Here is a 13700-nt window from a genome sequence, read left to right as displayed (position 1 = left end):
ACACACACACACACACACACACACACACACACACACACACACACACACACACACATTCATACACTTTTTTACAATCCCTACAATTGTTATAAAATAGATGATTTGTATTGATTCTTAATAATCTTAGCCATATAACTACAATTGGCAAATTCTCCAAAATCTTTTGACAATAGTATGTTGCACAACTTGTAATTTGATGACTATATTGGCCATTTTTCCATTTTTAGGCTAGAAAATTATTAGAGCATATTTATTAACATGCTAAATTCTTATGAAACTATAAATTTTACACTTCAAATTATCAACTAGCACCGACGAATATTATGTTAAATTTATAGTTTTGGTATTAAATAATAATATGATTTTTGTTGTTGTTTTGTTTGCATATAATTGAACAAATCTAAATACAAAAGTATATGTCAAATACAAACAACAATATATGGACCCATTCCGTCCAGGGTTTGTATTGCTTATTTGTCATTCAACTATAACAAAGAAGTTCTAGAATCCATGAATTATTACTTGTTCCAAATTTAATTATTATGTACCTATTTATGTTGGCAAAGGTATTCCCATTTAGTACAGGTAATAATTCATCTGTAGAAATAACATGTATTGTGTCAAAGCCTTCTATCATATTATCCTCCAGAATGTTAAGAATAAGCCAAGGGAGAAATAAAAAAAAGTTAAAAGTAATAAAATCAACAATTATATGCTATTCAATGAAGTATCATGTTGCTTGTAGTTGCAACTGTGGAGATATTGTGTGATGGAGAATGGATGTTTTTTCAAAAAATGGCAGATATATAGATTTAACGTTGTCTTTAACAATTTGATAGAAAATGTAGAAAATTTACATACCTTTTTTTGAGAGTCGAGCAACTTCTGGTACCTTTCCTTCCTTTCTGTGGTCGTAAACCAATAGGTTGCATATTTTCACATATAAGTAATGTATGCTTGAGAGAAAGTCTGTAAGAAAGTTTATAACACATTTAATCTTTACAATTTCATTTTGGTTTCTTGAGAAGATCTACAACCATAATCCATTTGACTTAGTTTTTTTATGGCATGCCTAGTTGTCAATTGGATAGTTGATCATATATAATTAAAGTTACAAAATAGTAATAAAATGTCAAAACTTTTCATTATAATATAAAATATTACATTTAGAGTCTCAAACCTTGTTCTTGTTTTTGCACGTGTTGCAAGTGTGGAGATTATGTGTGAAGGAGAATGGTTTATTTTTATTCAAAAATAGTGACAGATATATAGATTCAACATGGTCTTTAACAATATTATATCTGGTGTAAATGCAATATAGTTTTTGCTAGTCTGATTTTTCACAAGTTAAAATTTTCCTAAGAATTAGGTGTAAATATTAGATAAGTTGTGTCCTGCTTATTAGGGTTTGGTTCTCTGGTTTTGCAATTTTTTTTAACCCTACATAAAACCCTACTAAAGTAATTTTTGTGTCCCAAATAAATGTGTTAGGTCCTGTGTATTTTAAATATTTTAGTTGGCATGCAATTGTTTTGAATTTGGATTATTCTCTCAATTTTTTTTTAAACTTCCACTTTTTCGCTTCTTTTTCCCGAAGTTATTTACACCGTTAGATCTTTGCAAGATCCACAGTGGTCGTGTCGCATTGAGAAAATGCGAGGATCTTAGCATATGCGACATAGTGACTACCTCAAAATAGAAGCACGGTATCATAAAGTGGAAAGTGGGCACCAAACTTTTCGACAATGTGACTGATGTCAGAACTATCCATACCAGAGAAGGTACTAGCTGGAGTTTGTATAATTTGCATCACCACCTTTTGGAATTTTTTGGTGGGTCGCTATGTCGTGACCAAAAAGCTCTTATTTTCTGCCGGTAGTAGAATTTCAAAAGCTTTAAGGAGGTCGCTATGTCATGATCGGGAAATGAAGGAATCCCACTGGTAGCAACATAGCGCCTTGATGAAAAAAGGGAATGCAAAAATAATTCCAAAAAGTGGGTCCCATGTATTTTCTTCATCAACAATAAGCCATGTAATTACCTTGACTTGTTGGCATCATTTGGGCACATGTGTGTTTTATGCGCTGGGATTTGCAAGAAATACAGGAGGTCACTATGTCGTGACCAAAAAGTTCTTGTTTTCTACTGGTAGCGACATAATGCCTTGCCAGAAAACACAAAACACAACAGAGCTCAGTTATATGGTGATTACAGAGAGGATTAAAATATTAATTGAATTGCCAGCCTGTCAAAATATTTCCAAGTTACATATGACTTGGAAAAGCACTCAGCAAAGAGCATATGAAGAATCATGATCATTGGATTAAGGTTAAATCAATGATTGTTACCAAGTCGCTATTAAGAGTTGCACACTGTTTATTTAATGCGACATGGAAACCAAGGGAAAGAATGCATGGACCCACCATAGTTAAAGTAGGATAAATGCAGATTCCTCACTATCAAATCAGGTTCACATCAATGGTGGGCACTGTGTCACTATGAGGAGTTGCTCATTTTTTAAGGGTAACGACATAGCGACCAAAGGAAGAGGAGGGACCCACCATAGTTATATTGAAACACCGATCAAATGCATATCATCAAATTGAAGTGGAATCGATGATTGTCGTTATGTTGCATAGACAAACTGCTCACTTTTTATGCATAGCAATGTAGCGACATGGTGACACGTGTCCTCAAGTGCTAGTGGGTCGAGTCCAAGCCACCAGCAGTATAAGACAAGCTTATGTGGAGAAAGCTTATAGGATCGATTTCTAGCTTGGCAAGTGGAAGACTAGTCATCCTTGGGCTTTATTCTTGGATTGTCGAATTTTTGGAGATCGACGACATAGTTTTAAATCCAAATGTGGTGCCACCCTTTTTTCCTTACAATTTATTTATGAAGAATGAAGGCTCCTCATGCGAACTAATAACATAATATATTGCAAAAAATCTTGCTATCTTTTCATACGCGAACAAATTTTCAAGCTTCCTAAAGAACTCAAAGCTATTAAAATCTTGTGCTTAAGGTGATCAGAATGTGAAAGAATTTCCACTTGTTCATCGAGTATTGCAAAATTGCAGAAAGGAGTAGCGAAAAATCAAGTAAGTCCCTGTTCTCACTGTATATATTACGTTTTTTTAGTTTTTTGTAAAGACGTTCACTATGCCTCCACAGAAAGTTTTTTCGGGTCAAGAGGATTATTTGGCTAGAAATGTTCATGATGACCACCTCAAATTATTGCCTAAATCCACAAATGAGACTATCAAGGTGAAAAAGTTAACCTCCTTAAACCCTAGACTCAAGATTGCTGACAGATTGTTTGATAAGGGAAATTGGGTTAGGAATGCTAAAACTGCTCAAACAGGGCTTTCACTTTTTAAAAAATGGTTCTCAGAAAGAAAATTATTTGCCCCTCATGCCAACATCTGGAATTTTGACTTGGGAAAGCTAGTGGTCCCTAATGTATTCATGGATGCTAATTTATTAATGACTATTGCCAAAAGCTATGACCCAACAATCAGGGTAGTAAGAAGAACAGATGGTCAATGCTTGATCATAGTAAGCCCTAAGGAAATTAGGGAAGTATTTGGCTTGGCACCACTATCAGATTATCATACACCCATTGACCTACAAGGGCTAGAAAAAGAACATTTATCTAAAAGGGATAAGATCAGGCATGGTGCGCTGAGGGCACATATAGGCACAATTGAAAAATTTTCAATGATTACAGCCTCTTCTAGGAGCCTTTTAAAAAGGGATATTTCACTTCCCAGGCTGTGGAAATATACATGACTCTATGTAAGGTTTTTGGTGAAGATGAACAGAATTTTATGCCTATAAATTTCATGTATATGATAGCTCAGGTTTCTTCTTTTGGTGTTGATATTATTTTTGATTTCACCTCCTACTTAGCAGAAGAAATCCATACAGGCCTGGTTGGAATTGCCAATGACAAGATTGAATTTTTTTTTAGTCATTATTCTCTGCTGATGCACATGTTTTTGTTCAAAGGAGAAACATATTTTGGTAAAGAGATGGAGTTGAATAGAGAAAATGAGGGAGAGGTTCTGCTAGTTCAATTGTGGAGTGCAGACATGACTTGGGATGTAGAAAAGACTAGTTTTGTCAGGTTTGATAGATATTTTGCCTCAAAGATGAGGTGCTTTTTATTAAGTGACAATCCCTAAGTTCCTAAGGCACTAGTGAATTTTATTAGACCCATGGATAACCCACCTGGTTTGAAAGTATCTCATAATTGGAGAGACATTATACCATACTCTGTTTCTATTATTATTAGAGTTTATGGTTTTCAAGGGACTCCTCATGTTTTGCCTTACCAAGTGCCATTGAAAACAGGAATAGATGAGGTATTATGGCAACTAGGAGGACTAGAAGAAACCTATCTGGTGAAAAGAAGCAGAGGCTCAATTTTCCCAACTTGTACTGTAGCCCATCATTTTGTTATTACAAGGGGAGGCTGGTTATTTTTATACAAAGTTTTAGATCAGTATAAGATGACAGTGTCTCATGCTTGTTTTTGTGATATAGAGGGCTTTTATAACCAACTTTTTAGAATAAGGGTTAAATTTGGTGCCATAGATCATGAATCATATTACCCTGAGGATGTAATTAGAAATGAATTCTCCTTACAGGAGCAAGAGACCAAGAAGGAAAAGTGGAGGGTTTTCTTAGGGGTTTTGGAATTTATTCATTGTTTTGACAAGGATTATAAGCCTCTTGGTAATGCAAAAATAGAGGTAGATAGAATCAATAAACTTGTGGTTACTTTTCCTGAGACAATGGAAGCCATGAATGAGAAAAAACCATTTTTTATTAACGCATATCTAGACAAGGCCAGAGAGCTTATGAAGAGATTGGCATTTACTCCCAATATGGGAACATGACAATCGATTGTCCAAAAAAGGTCAAGTTACAATGTGATATAGAATAAGAAGACCATTGTGGATAAAGGGAAGCAAATAATGGCATCCACTAGTGTTGTCTTGGAAGAAAGACCTGATAAGCCTTCTCCGAAGAGGCAAAGAACAATTAAAGAACAAAGTCCTCACATGAGGAGTATTCACCTACTCAATCCCCTTTGCAGATTGGGGAGGAGCAGCTCATTGGGGTCCCAAGGGGGAGTTTTTATAACTTAGGCAGAGCTGGATGAGGGAAACACTCAAGAACCTCCTATGCCAAGCTTGGATTTGATAGTGGCAGATTATAGAGGAAGGGAATTGGACCCTGTAATAGAACAAGCCAGCCATGAATTTTTGTCTGATGACAATTTTGTTAGAACAAGAGCCTTCTGCCAATTTGCATGGAGAGCAAATATAGGAAAATATGAGGAGAGGTGCAATAAGTTGAGGATTGAGCACCTAGAAATGGAGGAGGCAGCCATGCAAAATCGAGTGAAATATGAAATGATGCTCAAAATCCAAAATATAACCCCTGAAGAGGGGAGACAAATGGTGAAAGCATCAAATATTCTACTGCTACCTAATTGGGATATAGCAGATGCCCTAGTTTTTAACTCTATTTCAAATAAACTAGATTTACATGATCAAAATAAGAAATAAATAAAAGGCACCATCGTTAGTGAAGACCAAGTTGCCTTAGTTATTTGGTCATTGAAGAAAGGATCCAGAGCTATTTCATCACAGATGACACTGGTTTAATGGGGAGTATCATTGTAAAGAGAGTGGTAGATACTACCCATATGGAGGTTGCACATTTAAATGTTGGTACATCTAACTTAGTTTTGACCACTGTGGAGAAAGAAGAAAAGGCAATGTTTGAATTGCAGAGTAAATATGAAAAGGTTCTAGAAGCCTACAATAGAGAAGTTCAAAAAAGGATTGAACTTGAAAGCAAGGTGTTGGGACAGTCTTCTAGGCCAAGAATTACATACCCTCTCCCACCAGTGGAACCTTTTAAATCCACTCCTCTTATTGAGATGCCATAAACTCCACAAAGGCCACAATATTATAGGGATGCAGATTTTGAAGAAGAAAAGAGACAACTATGGGCATTGCATGTAGAGTTAAATGTGCAGTATGAAGATAAATTGAGGAAGGCTCTTATGTATCTTGTTGACAAAATTGAATGGCCATTGTTCTATGATTAGTTAGCCAGGGTAATAAATATATGGGAAGAGATAAAGGCAAATGAAGAGACTTTGAAACCCATTGTCAATAAGTGGGATAAGAGGAGAAAAGAAATTACATTCTTATGCTACTCTGTCATAAGGTCTTCACATGACCATATTGAAAAAACTTATGATGTTGCCCATGATCTATCAGAGTTTGATGACATAAGAGTTGGATTACAAAGGAAAATTGTTAGTTTTTTGAATAAGTATAGAAGTGAAAATTTTTACTTATTCCCATTAGCCTTGGATAAAAAGAATAAATTAAAAAGTAAAGATGAGCGGGCCAAGGAATTAGATGACTTATTTTGTTTAAGAATGAATGAAGTCATAAATGAAAAAGGACATGCATGGTGGGCAACCACAACAAAAGAAATAGTGAAGGCCCAATTATTCATTGATTCTTTAAAATAAGGTTTTGTTAGCATTGATAAAGAAGTTGAATATGTGATTAAGAAGCAAAACGATATCCTACAGTTCAACTGGCCAGATGACACACTTTTTGACAAGTGGATGGTAGATACTGCTTCTGGTGAATAGTTGGAAGAAGCTGAGAGTGATGATGATGAGACACATGAAGATGAAGTACATGTCATTGGTACACTCCCACAGGATCAGAGGAAAAAAGAGAATAAAAGAGAAACCAATTTCAGTTGCAGGTTCAGAGGCCCACAATGATGACATGGATGAGGAAGAGACAAGAGTAAAGGTGGTTTTATCAGTGCATGATGAAGCTAGTGGAGATCCCATAGTTGAGGTTGATTTGCAGTTATCAGAATAGGACACAACATTAACCCGTTTGATGGCTATATATTCCGAGGAATTAGAGTGGCATAAGAGCAAATCATGGAATTAGTAGCATTTGGAGATGTAATAGAATTGAGACCTACCAAAGGAATACTTTGATGTATAAGTTTTTTGTTACACAAAATTTTGTATTTTTGACAGCAAAATGTAAATAACTTTTGTCTTAAGGGACAACTGTCATTTTCTCTTAGCCTGAAGCTTGTTGCATCTCATAGTATATAAGTGAGATTCCAGGGCTAGAGAAAGGGTCCGATCTATTGTCTTTCAAAATTATTGTTAAGTCTATCGGTCCAGTTTTATTGATGAACACTTAGTGATATATTTTCTCTGCAACAATTTATGAGAATTATGTCAATATGACAAGATCTTAATGCTTAGTCTTGAGTTATTCTGAGTATTGTTCAATTGTATGCAAATTTTTCAAAATAAATCAATGCAAAGATAAGCTATCCCCACATTTTTTTATGATTGAATCATGTCTCCATTTGTGTTATCTGGTTGTCTTGAAATTGTATGAGCAAGTCTTATTCAATTGCATGCAATTAAATCAGATTGTATGTCAAATTACTATTGCTTTTAATTCAAAAAATTAAGTAAATGCTTCAATAGAATTGACATGATTACCATGATAATAGAAATGATGTCTGTAAGAATGAGTTTCAGTTAGAATTGCTGATAATATTGATTGTAATGCAATTAGTAAGATCTGGGAATTGAATAGACTCTAGATTCCAATAGATTAGGCACTAATCTGATTATTTCATCTGTAGAAGGGAATATCATGAAGAACCATCAAGCCTATATTTGAAATCAATTTTATTTTTAGTGTGAAAGATTACCAATGCTGGTCAGCACTCGTTTGCATCTGATTTCTGAGTCTTAGATAGCTACTATAGCCATAAATATTTGTAAACCTGAGGAAAATTGTGACCAAATCTACTTATAAGGGATGCATATCATTTTAAAACACCAACGAATGAACAAACTATGTATTTTTCAGAGCTAAGAGATGAGAATCAGAATGAAACTAAAAAGATTCTCATATAATAGCATTCATTTGAACCATCCCTCAAGTAAATCCACCTTGGTTCTGCACAGCCTAAAGAGTAGGAAACCAATCTTGGTTTTGTTGAAGTTGGATCCAAATAATATGCACACACAATGGTCAATGGGAAGTAGCTAATCCCTAGATTTGTGAGTATTATTATCTTGGTATTGAGCTTTTGTTGTTCAGTAGTTGAAAAACACCAACAGTTTCTATAAATTGAAAAGAAAGTAAAAACTACTTAAACTTCGTAACATCTAAGAAAGAAGTCAAGTCCATGTGCAACCTTGTTTTGAAGGAACTATTTATTCATATGTATTTTGAACTTTGTCTTGTTTCCTAATAGACTTAGCAATAGTTGTAATAATAGGTTCAGTACATATGTAAAGCTACATGTTTATCCGTGACTATCTATTGGATCATGTACACTTTTACAAGATTTATTTAGTCAAAACTTACCAAAAGACAGTGAGCAATTGAACCTTTTATGAAGCAGGAGCCTTGGTTTGCACAACCTAAAATCACAAACAAAGAATATTGTAAATTGAAGTAGAAGATTGGTATTTCTACACAGTCAAGATATAATAATACTCTCTATTTTTTCTCTTTGGAAACTTCCTAAGCAATTTCAACTATGCGTCCATGTGATATTGCTGAATGAAATGGTGAAACTAAGATGTCGGCTACATAATATTAAAATGACTAGTATTGAAATTTGAGAAAGATGTTTTGAATTTGTGAAAAGCATATAGGAATAGCTCCACACATTTAAGTATTTAAAGGTCTAGGATAGAGTAGAAGACATTGAATGAAACTTAATATGTAGAATGCAAAAGCTAACTTTTGTGCTACGTACATCATTTCATATTAGCGTTCAACTATAACAACGTCGAATTAGTTTTTTGGTAAAATTTTATTGCAATGGAGGAGTAACATTTATATCTTCTATTGGTTTTTCTTCATGAACAAGAAATCCATAAAGAGTCCAAAAAGAAAATGCTAAAAGTATAACCATGAACTGTCTACAAATTCAACATAGTCTTAATAGGAAACTATCATTCTCAAGCATTGGAGACCAACCAAAGATGGCAATGTCCTTAGGAATCTTAGATAATACCATCCTAATAAAAGTATAACCATGGACTGTCTACAAATTCAACATAGTCTTAATAGGAAACTATCATTCTCAAGCATTGGAGACCAACCAAAGATGGCAATTTCCTTAGGAATCTTAGATAATACCATCCTATTAAACAAATGATTAAGAGGTAAATTTAATCACAAAGAACCATAGAAATGACATATGGATTAACTTAGCTTTTTTGCACATCCCTGTTAGAAAATATAAGTGTTCCATCAGTAGAACTTAGAAACACCCTTATTCATAATTTTCCAAACAATGGCACAAAGTCCTATGCAACAGTCTATAGGGGGAGAGTAATGGGGGTATGCATGTCTCCCCCAATATTATCTACAATTGTAAAGTACATACATTTAAATATAGGTACTCATAAATTAGGTTAATTAAAAAACTTCTTGTAAATCAGGGGCTATGACGAATTGGGCTTGTGAAATTGGAAACTTGGATCACGTGACTGGTGCAATGTTATGTTGTTGATGACCCTTTATCTTCGAACATGTACATACAACATCAGGTGACATATTTTTAAAAATAAAACTAGAAGTAATGACTTCCACAGAAATTGAATTGAAAGATCTGTATATGTGGACTAGTGAAAATGGAAACTTGAATTGTTGATGTGCAATGCTATATGTTTTTGAGCAGATTATTGATGTTTTTGGCTCAAATGGAGGACTCACTTTGGTGTTGAATGTAGAGCCAGAGATGTGCAACTGCATGTTATCTTTAAAATAAAATAAAATCAGGTCATTAGATAAATTTTTGAAATCATTTGTTTCATACATCAATTTCATTGAAACTTACAACATTATATTACACAAAGGATGTGTAATATAAGTTATTTAGCACAAACTATGGCCTAATTCATTTAACATTCTATTTTGTCCAATTTTTTTAGGTTCAATTTTTTTTATGAAGTACAATGTTATAACTTCTTGTGTACCCTCAAAACTTTTGTTAAGTTTGCTGCTAAAGCATGCTCAAGAAAAGTACGTCTAGAGATCCATCAAAATTGTCTGGCTGCAACACAATGGTTTGACCAACGCCTACAACAGTTACACCCTATGAAATCAAGTTCATTTCCATCCTAAAGTCACATGGTAGCACAAGCTTTTATGTTTTCTTATAGATATTAATTTATTAAAAATATAATCTCCCTTTTCAGAATTTGATTGCAGATTTATTGAAATTCACATTTGTAGGATAATTTTTTAGAGTATTTTGTAGCTAAGGGAAGCATATTCAGTAGTCAGGTAAATGTTCCTATATTGCGTTCTTCTGCTCTTAATATATTATTTTTCCAAACCTTGTAAAGTTTTTAAGAAACATGTACTGAATATGGCTCAATATAATTTGAGCTATGATTCAAAAATGTCCTTAACTTGTAGCTCCACATTTAATGACATTTATAGAAAATATACAAATCAAGAAAAACAAGAGAATGGATATTCAGTATTAATTAGGCTCGCAACTTCAGAAAAGGAATTTTTTTTTTTTTTTTTTCCTTTTAATTTATGTACATGAAGAGAGCTCATGGCTGAACCATTTTGAAACCAAAACTTATCAATACCAACAACCTACAACCTAGCTATGGTTAATAATTACAACTACAAAATAATAAAAGAAGAAGGAGAATGTAGATTGTGGAGTGTTTTGAAGAATTTAGATGTGAAATGTAGACGATTGAAGAGGTAGAAGTGAGAAGAGACAGACAGTTTCCTCTGTGGGACAAAAACATATTCAACCCTATATGTGGGTAAAATAACATGCATTCTGAAGAGACAGATAATTTCCTCTCCTTCTTGGGCAGGTGGGGTGAGGTTCATAAGGTAAGAGGATTGATGAAAGGAACATAAATTTTTAAAAAACCTGGATGGCTTATGATTTAAATTTGCAATTACCCACTAATATTCATATAGATGATGGGAAGAAATGCTTCCCTCCAACTATTGAGTATTATGCAATTCAACCTGTTTCCATTGAACCAAATATGATAAATCAGTTATTGTACTTGGAATAAGAAACCCTTGGTGAATTTTTAAAAATAATCACTAAACATTAAAATGGCTGCAACTTCAGTTATGAGGACAAAGAAAATAATAATGTTTTATTGGCATTTTGGTAAAAGTAGATTGAATGCTTGTTTTCTAGATTTCATATCTAAACTGACAATATCAGTGGTACAGAAGTATTCTATATATCTTCAACCATTACAAACCTTTATAGATGGTAGACAAATTTACTCTCTCAGTACTCACAAGGGATATCATTCTCTCTCTCTTGTAAAAGCACACCCTATGTGTTGGGCCTTGTCATACAACTCGAGAGGTCAGCCACAAAATTATCTGTTTAGAGTATAATGGGATTGCAACAGGATTTCTTTTTCGAAAGTGATAGAACTGCACCATGTGCCAGATTGATACCCATATACATATTCTGAATACCCATCAGAGTCACCATGAACAAAGGGGAGCCATCAGTAGCAGAGATCATTGCTAGTGAACATCAATTTATGAATGACAAAATAACCACCTGTTTGGTGGGGAATCCTCAATGACAATGTCTATGGCTTCCATTTTACAATAATATTTCTATGACAGAGTCAAAATAAGCTTATCAAGATATATGTCCAAGTTTGATTGATGGTTGCAAGGTGTCTGATGAAATTAAAGAACCAGATGGCTTCTTATGGATTTTAGTCATTACAACTTATCGTGTGAATGGTTATCCTCAGGAAATAGTGGCACTGTTTCGCCAAATGCAAGGAATGGGTGCCCAACCTAATAAGTTCATTTTTTCTAACGTCCTCACAGCTTGTGGAAAAATTAAAGCTTTGCTATTGGGTACAAACATCCATTAAAGCGTACTAGAAAGGGGATTCCTATCAGATGATGTGATTTCAAGTGCCTTGGTAGATATGTATGCGAGATGTGGAAGCATCCAAAAGGCACGTGAACTGTTTGAAAAAATGAAAATGTGGTTTCTTGGAATGCCCTAATGGTAGGATATGCACAAAATGGGCTGGTTAATGAAGCTCTAGAAACTATTAAACAGATGCAACTGTCGAGGGTAAAGCCAAACTTCACAACTTTTGTCAGCATACTCCCAGTTTGTGCCAAAATGAGAACTTTGGAACAGGGCATGGAGAGAAATTCGTCTGATGGAGAACTGTACATCATTTGAAAAATACTATGCAAACACAAAAATATCTTCATAGTAAGACGATGAATACCCCCCACAGAGAAGGGCTCCGGAAGGAACCAAAACTGACATGCGGCCAAAACCATTCCAACCCAATGAGGATTGAGAAATGGGGACAACAAAAAAACCTAATAAGAAATCACAAACATCATTACTTAGGAGAATACAAGGGAAAGAGCCCTTTCCATGGGTAATTCTGTCATCAAAATTAGAGGTAAAATTATGAAAGACTAGATCAAAGTCCGGCACTCCAAAATCACAATCTTACCAAAATTATGCCAGGAAAATGGAGAATTTAAATACCGCACAGAGAAAACAAAAACCCCCAAAGTCACTTGTATCGTACTCTAAAGATAGGTGGAATCATCTCCTACTAAATGGAAAAATGCCATCCTTCAAACACAAGAAAGTTTTTTTTGCCAGAAATTGCAGCAACCAAAAAGAAATCATAAGCTTCAAGAAAAGAGAGCAAGCAAGAAACAAAAGAGCGCAAATGAGAAACAAAAGAGCAATAAATAAATAAATTTAATTATTCAAAACCCTTTAAGGAAAAAAAATCACTTAGATCATTATCAAATGAAATCTAAGCTAACCGATGGAAGCCTTTGAAGGGTGCAACTGTATATTGGGGTAAGTTACAAACCTGTTCCATTTGCAGAAGAATGCAGGTCATCTATAGCGAATATCATGCGACTCACGATGGAAGAAGCTCAATTAAATTTAATGAAATGGAAAACACGATCAATGTGAAATGTACTAAAATATTAGAAATAAGTACAATTGTCATATGACATCACATGAATTGCGAATTTGACATGTTTTTTTTTTTTTTTTTGGCTCTTTCAGAGCTGGAGTCCCTGCCTTTTGGATCATTGTTAGGGTTAGGTCTCACTAATTATTTTAAAAATTGTTTTAGAGTGTGTATATCTTTTAAGTGCTTTATAATTGTTCGCGAAGAATTTGCAAAATGTCTTTAGTGGTGTGAGGTTTTGGTTATTCAAAAGATAGATATGTGAGTTTAGAGAATAAAAAGTGAAGTGACATTTTAGCATTTTATGACATATCTTCATTCTACTTAAATATAAAACATATATAAATTTGATTAGATATTATTTTGATTGACTCTTATATTTGTATTTTAAAGATGTTTTTCAGAAATGATGGAACAACAATTGAAAAACAGAATAAAAGTTGAAAGTTTTGGTACTTGAGATTGAGACCTGTGGTTCAAAAAGATGATGCAATCATTTCAAACTCCAATATATTGGTCGTGCATCAAGAAGTGAAGCATAACAAACATAAATGTCACTGTAAAATATTGACATAAATATGTAAAATATCAAACAATAAAAACAAA

General features: G+C 34.0%; 1 long non-coding RNA gene across 1 annotated transcript; it reads right to left on the bottom strand.

The window, feature by feature from the left end:
* Nucleotides 1-298: 298 nt before the first annotated feature.
* Nucleotides 299-13080, bottom strand: LOC149557088 (uncharacterized). The gene is made up of 4 exons (XR_016352383.1): nt 12987-13080; nt 8461-8516; nt 862-969; nt 299-597 (listed from the first exon to the last, which is right to left on the bottom strand). It is a non-coding gene; the product is annotated as an uncharacterized LOC149557088 (long non-coding RNA).
* Between the last annotated feature and the right edge of the window lie 620 nt (nt 13081-13700).

The sequence above is a fragment of the Cupressus sempervirens genome, chromosome 5, assembly GCF_028749045.1.
Source record: "Cupressus sempervirens isolate cs-2001-9-10 chromosome 5, ASM2874904v1, whole genome shotgun sequence".
Lineage (NCBI taxonomy): Eukaryota > Viridiplantae > Streptophyta > Pinopsida > Cupressales > Cupressaceae > Cupressus > Cupressus sempervirens.
Note: the sequence above shows the minus strand (reverse complement) of the source record. Positions and strands in the feature narration are given on the sequence as shown.